Below are 8,318 nucleotides of genomic sequence, written 5' to 3'. Positions count from 1 at the left end.
GAATGATAGCAGAACTGAGGGATTTTGGATAGCAGGAAAGAGTAGAGAAACTGGCCTGATTCTCCTGGGGGAAGAGAGGATTAGGAGGCGACCTTACTAAGGTGTTCAAAATGGTCAACAATTTTGGCAAGAAAAAGAAGGATATTCTGTTTCCATTAGTTAGTATGTCAGTAACCAGGGATCACAAATTCAGGATTGTCAGTGACGGAGGGGGGAGTGAGATTAGGAGAAATGTCTTAATATATATAAATGGTCTGGAAGAGGGCACTGTTGGTCTGATCAGCAAGTTTGCAGATGACACGAGAATACAGGAGGATATAGATAGACTGGAGAGTTGGGCAGAAAAGTGGCAGATGGATTTCAATCCAGACAAATGTGAGGTGATGCATTTAGGCAAGACTAATTCTCGAGCAAATTATACAATGTACGGAAGAGCCTTGGGAAACGTTGATGGGCAGAGAGATCTGGGAGTGCAGGTCCATTGTACCCTGAAGGTGTTGCACAGGTGGATAGAGTGGTCAAGAAGGCATATAGTATGCTTGCCTTCATTGGACGGGGTATTGAGTATAAGAGCTGGCAAGTCATGTTAACATTGTACAAGACATTGGTTTGGCCACATTGAGAATACGGTGTACAGTTCTGGTTGCCACATTACCAAAAGGATGTGGACGCTTTGGAGAGGGTGCAGAGAAGGTTTACAAAGATGTTGCCGAGTATGGAAGGTGCTAGCTATGAAGAAAGGTTGAATAGGTTGGGTTTATTTTCTTAAAAAAAAGGATATTGAGGGGGGATCTGATTGAGGTTTACAAAATCATAAAGGGTATAGACAGGGTGGATAGAGACAAGCTTTTTCCCAGGATGAAGGATTCAATAACGAGAGGTCATGCTTTCAAGGTGAGAGGTGGAAAGTTTAAGGGGGTTACATGTGGCAAGTACTTCACACAGAAGGTGGCGGGCGTTTGAAACGCGTAGCCAGCAGAGGTGGTAGAGGCAGGCATGGTAGATTCATTTAAGATGCCACCCAGGTAAATAGTGCGGTGAGGAAGGCATATGGCGTACTGGCTTTTATTGGTAGAGGAATTGAGTTCCGGAGTCCTGAGGTCATGGTGCAGTTGTATAAGACTCTGGTACGGCCGCATCTGGAGTATTGTGTGCAGTTTTGGTCGCCATACTATAGGAAGGATGTGGAGGCATTGGAACGGGTGCAGAGGAGGTTTACCAGGATGTTGCCTGGTATGGAAGGAAAATCGTATGAGGAAAGACTGAGGCACTTGGGGCTGTTTTCACTAGAGAAAAGAAGGTTTAGGGGTGACTTGATTGAGGTGTACAAGATGATTAGGGGGTTAGATAGGGTAGACAGTATGAACCTTTTCCCGCGTATGGAGTCGGGTATTACAAGGGGGCATAGCTTTAAAGTAAGGGGGGGTAGATATAGGACTGAAGTTACGGGTAGGTTCTTCACTCAGCGAGTCGTAAGTTCATGGAATGCCCTGCCAGTAACAGTGGTGGACTCCCCCTCTTTATGGGCATTTAAGCGGGAACATAGAACATAGAACAATACGGCACAGAACAGGCCCTTCGGCCCACCATGTTGTGCTGAACATTTGTCCTAGCTTAAGCACCCATCCATGTAGCTATCCAATTGCTGCTTAAAGGTCACCAAAGATTCTGACTCTACCACTCCCAAAGGCAGGGCATTCCATGCCCCCACCACTCTCTGGGTAAAGAACCTACCCCTGACATCTCCCCTATACCTTCCACCCTTCACCTTATATTTATGTCCCCTTGTAACACTCTGTTGTACCCGGGGAAAAAGTTTCTGACTGTCTACTCTATCTATTCCTCTGATCATCTTATAAACCTCTATCAAGTCACCCCTAATCCTTCGCCGTTCCAATGAGAAGAGGCCTAGCACTCTCAACCTATCCTCGTACTACCTATTCTCCATTCCAGGCAACATCCTGGTAAATCTTCTCTGCACTCTCTCCAAAGCTTCCACATCTTTCCTAAAGTGAGGCGACCAGAACTGCACACAGTACTCCAACTGTGGCCTAACCAAAGTCCTGTACAGTTTCTGAGAAATAGCTTCTAACATTTTCACAATAACTTTATTTTGAATTAATAGTGTTGACAGTTAGTGGACATCCTGCAGGATGCATGAAGCCACAGACATACCTAAGTCATGGCAGTCTAAGAAAACCAGGAGGGTAGTGCAGGGGACTCCTGAGTCCATTGTGCTTGCCAATTGGTAATCTGCTTCAGATACAGGTCTTTATGGGAGGCCAGCCAGAACCAAGCCACTCGGCAACCCAGCTCAACTCAGGAGACAGGGATGAAGAATGGAAGAGCAATAGTTACAGGGGATTCCACAGTCAGAGAATCATCAGGATTTACAGGGACAATAAAGGTGATTCCAGGATGGTGTGTTGCCTCCCTGTTGCCAAACTCAATGACAGCAGGCAGCAGCTGTAGGCCATCCTCAGTGACAGGGAGGTCAGTCATGGTCCACAATGATACTAAGGACAAAGGTAGGAAGAGGGACAAGGTCCTGAAGCAGATTACAGGGAGTTCAGCAGAAATTTGCAATGCAGGACCTCAACAGCCGTAATCTCAGGATTACTCCCAATGCCACGTGCGAACTGAACATCAGAACAGGAGGACAGACTAATTGGACACATTGCCGGAGGGAGGGAATCCGATTCCTGAGACATTGGGAGCAGTTCTGGGGCAGGTCAGACCTGTACAACTGAGTGGGTTACACCTTAACACACTAGCACTGATATGCTCACAAGGGAGCTTTACTCGTGCTGTTGGGCTGAGGTTTAAACTAGCTCAAGAGAAGGTTTTGGACAATGTAGGGGAATCCAATCTGAAAGGATGTAATGTTAGTAAAGGGAAGTTGAAAAGATCCTGGAAGACTAGAAACCAGGAGAACCACGGCCTGGCATGAAGTGTATTTCAAAAGTGGAATGATATTGGAAGGACAAAGTTTCGGGCACTCTACCTGCATTCACATCAAAGCTGATAATCTGAAGACATAAACAAAAATAAGTGGGTCTGATCAAATTGCCATTATAGAAACTTGGTTGCAAAGTAACTGGAATTAGGAATTGAATATTCAACATTTAGGATGACTAAACAAGAAGGAAAAGTTGTGCTGATAATTAGGTTTGGCATCAGTACATTATTAAAGGAAGATTGCGGATTGGAAGAAGATTGTGTGAAATCTGCATGGGTTAGACTAAGGAATAGGAAGGGAGTAGCAGCCATTGATTGCAGCAATTTATAGGCCACCAATTAAGTACGGCAGTGTAGGGCATGGCATTAATCAGGAGATATGAGAAGTACATAGCTTGAGCATTTACAATGTGTGACAATAGTACAGTGGTTCGCCCCCTCCGTATCTACAGGGGATACGTTCCTAGAACCTACTGTGGATAGGAGCAAACCCAATCATTTTGATGAGAAGTTTCCCTGCCTGGCAGCCCCCTGGTTCTAGTAGGTTCCCTTTTACCTATTGCAGCCACGGTAAAACATGGGTAACTAAAATCACGGAAAACGATTCCATGGATACAGAATCACCCTGTCCATACTTCTGCTGGGTGACTGAACTCAGTACTGAAGCTATGGAGGACAAGGGTTCCAAAACTGCTTCTCTCCAGCAGCGAGTTGATGAGCCAACTCAAAGTTGTGCTCATTTTAGATTTAGTATTTTGTAATGAGAAAGGATAAATTAATGAACTTGGTGTAAAAGGACTTGTAGTGACGAACAATCACAATATTACATTATGTCTGAAAAGGAGGCAGTTCATTCCGGTGGAATGGGAGCTGTTGTGTGTTTGGTCTGACTTTAACATTTGCATTAATGTTGGAATCTGTAGGCTGTACTCACCCAGATGGTTATCAGGGAATACTGCAAAAGACAGAAAAATAGAGACTGAGTGACTGAGGAAGAGGCCTCCAGAGAAAATAACAAAAACATCAAGGCCTGTTTCTCCTGATTCAGAGGACAGGAGAACAGGGTACTGAGCAGAGGGGTACTGGCTGGGGAGGTGAGAAAGGGAGCAGGTGGGGAAGGATACATTAGAGAGGGACAGAGGAAGAGGAATGTGTTCCAGACAATTAAAGCCAGCAGGGAAAGTGAAGAGGAGGAACAGTGAGCTGGAAAGAGAGAGAGAAGGAGAGAGGGAGACAGACTGAGAGAGACAGAGAGAGACTGGGAGGGGGAGCTGAGAGAGACAGACTGAGCCAGAAGCAGACAGACAGAGAGACAGGCAGAGAAAGAGAGACTGATGGACAAATAGAGTGTGGTGGAGAGAGACAGACAAACAGAGGTAGAGATAGAGGGAGATAAAGAAACAGAGATAACGAAAGAGTCAGAGAGTGCAAGAGAGACAGAGAGTCAGGAGTGAGATAGACCAGAACAGTTACTGACTAACAGAGAGAGACAGACAGGCAGAGAAAGAAAGAGAGAGGGAGGGATGGAGAGGCAGAGAGGGGGACAAAGATAGAGATAGATATGGAACAACAGAGACAAAGAAAGAAAATGAGAGAGGCAGACAGAGACAGAAGGAATGAGATAAAGACAGAGAGATAGATGGGGGGTAAGAGTGAAAAAGAGACAGAGAGTGAGTGAATGAAATAGAGAAACAATGAGAGGGATGGAGTCAGTGAGAAAGAAAAGTGACACATGATTAGATTCCCCTACAGTGTGGAAACAGGCCCTTCGGCCCAACAAGTCCACACCGACCCTCCGAAGAGCAACCCACCCAGACCTATTCCCCTACATTTACCCCTTCACCTATCACTATGGGCAATTTAGCGTGGCCAATTCACCTAAACCTACACATTTTTGGATTATGGGAGAAAACCAGAGCACCCGGAGGAAACCCACGCAGACATGGGGAAAATGTGCAAACTCCACACAGAGAGTAGCCTGTGACGGGAATTGAACCCGGGTCTCTGGCGCTGTGGTAACCACTGTACCACCGTGTCGCCCATAAATGGTGAGAGAGAAAGAAAGAGACGGAGATGGAGAGAGGGAGAGATAGACAGAATGAAAGAGAGAGATACAGAGAGAACAACAGATTCAGTAAGACAAAGAGACAGAGGGAGAGATGTAAAAAGACAGAGAGAGAGATTGCAAAAGACCAAGACAGAGTGAGAGAGACCGTCAGAGGAAGTGAGAAACAGAGAGATAAAGAGACAGCTACAGAGAGAGGAAGAAAGAATGTGACAGAGAAAGAAACCGAGAGATACAGACATAGACAGGGACAGACAGACACACACAGAGATAGAGGCACACACAGGGTAACATACAGACATAAACTGAGGCAGAGACGATATGTTAGAGTGAGAGAGAGGGAGAGAGGTACTGGGACAGTAAATGAGGGGATGGGTGAGGTGAGAAGACTGTCTGATTGAGCAGTTGGTGGAGTGCAAGGGCTACACAGAGAAATCTCACCTTTTCCTGAACAGCCATGAAATTCTCATTTAGTGTCACAATTCTGAACTTCACTGAAAGACAGAAGGCACAGTAAGATCCCAAACACTGAGACCAGCAATGGGATGTTCCCAACACCCAGTAATTTCACAGAGAACTTCAATCCACTGGGATCTGTACTCAAGCCCAGTCCCTTAACAATGCAGACAATTGTAAGACAGGAACAAGAGAAAGCTATTCAGCCCCTCTTGAGTCTGATCTATACAAACATGAAGATGTCTTTCAGCCCCATACTGCACAGATTTAGGTAGAGGCCATTCAGCCCCTTTTTGATTCTGTTATATAAGAACAAAATGTGGCCATTCAGCCCACTTGAGGCTGTTAGGCAGGAAAAGGGAGCCATTCAGCAACTTTCAAACCTGATGCACAGGAAAAAGAGACCATTCTGCCCTGCTTGAGACTGCTAGCTAGGAACAAGAGGAGACCAGACAGACTGTTGGGCAATTCTTCTATTAATTTAGATCTTATTTGTAAATTACTTCCTCCTTTCACCCTGGTTCCACACAGAGTCATAGAGTCACACAGATCAGAAAAAGGCCCTTCAGCCCAACTCGTCCTTGCTGACCAGGTTTCCTAAATTGAACTAATCCCATTTTCCTCCATATGGTCCATATCCCACTGAACCTTTCCTATCCATGTACCTATCTTGTAATTGTACTCACCTCTATCACTTCCTTTGGCAGCTCATTCCATATATGTACCACCCTCTGTGTGGAAAAGTCATCCCTCAGGCCCATTTTGAATCTCTCCCCTCTCACTTTAAATCTATGCCGTTCACCTTGACTATGCCCCTCATGATTTTATAAACCTCTTTGACGTCACCCCTCAGCTTTCAAAGCTTGAGGGAAAAACATCCCAGCCATTCCAGCCTCTCCTTGTAAGTCAAACATTCTAATCTCAGTAGCATCCTTATAAATCTTTTCCGCACCCTTTCTAGTTTATTAGCATCCTTCCTATAGCAGGGTGACCAGAATTGTGTGCAGTACTCCAAATGTGGCCTTACCAATGTATTGTATAGCCACAACATGACGTCCCAAGTTCTGTACTCAATAATCTGACTGACAAAGGCAAGCATGGTAATGCCTTCTTCACCACCCTGTCTTCCTGGATTAACACCTTTTCAAAATCTGAAATCTCCTCACTCAAATTTGAAATTGACCAATTCAACCTGCCAGGTCAGCGTGCCCCATGAGTCACCCCAGCCCCTTCCCATGCACACACAAGGGTCAACAATTTCTCCAGGGAGAGTTTTGCAAATGAACCTGGCCTTGACAGTGTGCATCTGTCATTACTCCTAACTAGCCTTGCTCTCTCGCAAAGCATTTACACAAGTGCAAGTATTTAGGCTAGGTCACACTAGCTGAGTTCACTTCAAAACTGATGAAATTTGTAATCCTGCTATTTCAAATGGATTTCAAAATGAATCAGAAAGGTCCTGGGTCAGCATTTTATTGGCCCCTTGTTGCCTTTGAGAAGACAACTGTGAGCTGTCATTTTGAACTGCTGGAGTCCACATGTTGTAGGCTGACTCACAATTCAGTTTGGAGGAAATTCCAGAATTTTGACCCAGCGACGCTGATGGAACGGTGATATATTTCTAAGTCAGGATGGTGAGTGGCTCAGAGGGGAACATGAAGGGGATGGTGTCCCCATGTACCTGTTGCCCTTGTCCTTCGATGGAAGTAGTCATGGGTTTAGATAATGCTACATGAGGATCTTCCTTGAATTTCTGCAGTGCATCTTGTAGGTAGTACACACTGCTGCTACTGAGCATCTGTGGTAGAGGAGTGAATGTTTGTGGATTTGAGGCCAATCAAGTGGGCCGCTTTCTCCTGGATGGTGTCAAGCTTCTTGAGTGTTGTTGGAGCTGCAACCATCCAGGCAAGTGGGGAGTATTTCATCACACTCCAAACTTGTGCCTCATCGAAGATAAACAAGTTTTGGGGAGTTAGATGAGTTACTCATTGCAGAATTCCCAGCCTCTGACCTGTTCTTGTGACTACTATATTTATATAACTACCCTGGTTCAGTTTCTGATGTATGTAACCCCACAGGATATTGGGGTATTCAGCGAAACCACTGAATGTTAATGGGTGATGCTTACATTCTCTCTTCTTGGAGGTGCTCACTGCTGGCATTTGAGGGGCACAATTGTGGGGGATTCAGTGATCGTGATGTCCAGTGCTGAGACAATGAGATCCTCTTTGCTTGGATGAAGTGGCTATGGTGTGGAACCTCTCCTGGTGACAACTTGCCGTTGAGATTTGCAAACTGGTTTCTTTCCAGAAACAAGACCCTCCCCTCCTCCTGAACTTTCCTGTCACACAAATTCAACACTCACCTGTTTGCCCAGCTTTGTAAACAGGCTTGTCTGTCTGTACAAATGTCCGTGGCTCATATCTTGCCAAAACAACATTCTTGCTGTCCTCTGAGGTCAGGTTTGGCCCTGATCGATGGACTGTAACCTTGATCAGTGGCGGACAGTCGAAAGCAAATTCCGTGTCTGCAACCTGCTCAAACAAATGCGCCACATGTCAGACCAATATCGGAGCTCAGGAACAGGAGGTTCAGCCCCTCCTCGAGACTGCTGGACAGTATCAGGAGAAGGACATTCAGCCCCTCAAGTCCATTGTGCAGGGAAAGGAAGAGCCATTCATGTGACCAAGAGGAATGCAAAGCAGGAAAGGCCATTCTGCCACCTTACATTCTCCACCATTTCACCAGATTACGGCTGACATAGCTGTGACCTATATTCCACTGTGTGTGTGTGTGTGTGTGTGTGTGTGTGTGTGTGTGTGTGTATGTGTGTGTGTGT

The 8,318-nt window shown here is 45.6% G+C and overlaps 1 long non-coding RNA gene across 1 annotated transcript; it reads right to left on the bottom strand.

Moving 5' to 3' along the window:
• Positions 1 to 2,224: 2,224 nt before the first annotated feature.
• LOC122546733 lies at positions 2,225 to 8,057 on the bottom strand. Its single transcript, XR_006310797.1, has 3 exons — positions 7,845 to 8,057; positions 5,465 to 5,517; positions 2,225 to 3,913 (listed from the first exon to the last, which is right to left on the bottom strand). It is a non-coding gene; the product is annotated as an uncharacterized LOC122546733 (long non-coding RNA).
• Positions 8,058 to 8,318: the final 261 nt, after the last annotated feature.

Source organism: Chiloscyllium plagiosum, unplaced genomic scaffold, assembly GCF_004010195.1.
Source record: "Chiloscyllium plagiosum isolate BGI_BamShark_2017 unplaced genomic scaffold, ASM401019v2 scaf_2000, whole genome shotgun sequence".
NCBI lineage: Eukaryota > Metazoa > Chordata > Chondrichthyes > Orectolobiformes > Hemiscylliidae > Chiloscyllium > Chiloscyllium plagiosum.
The sequence above is the reverse complement of the archived record's forward strand: the minus strand, read 5'-3'. Positions and strand labels throughout refer to the sequence as shown.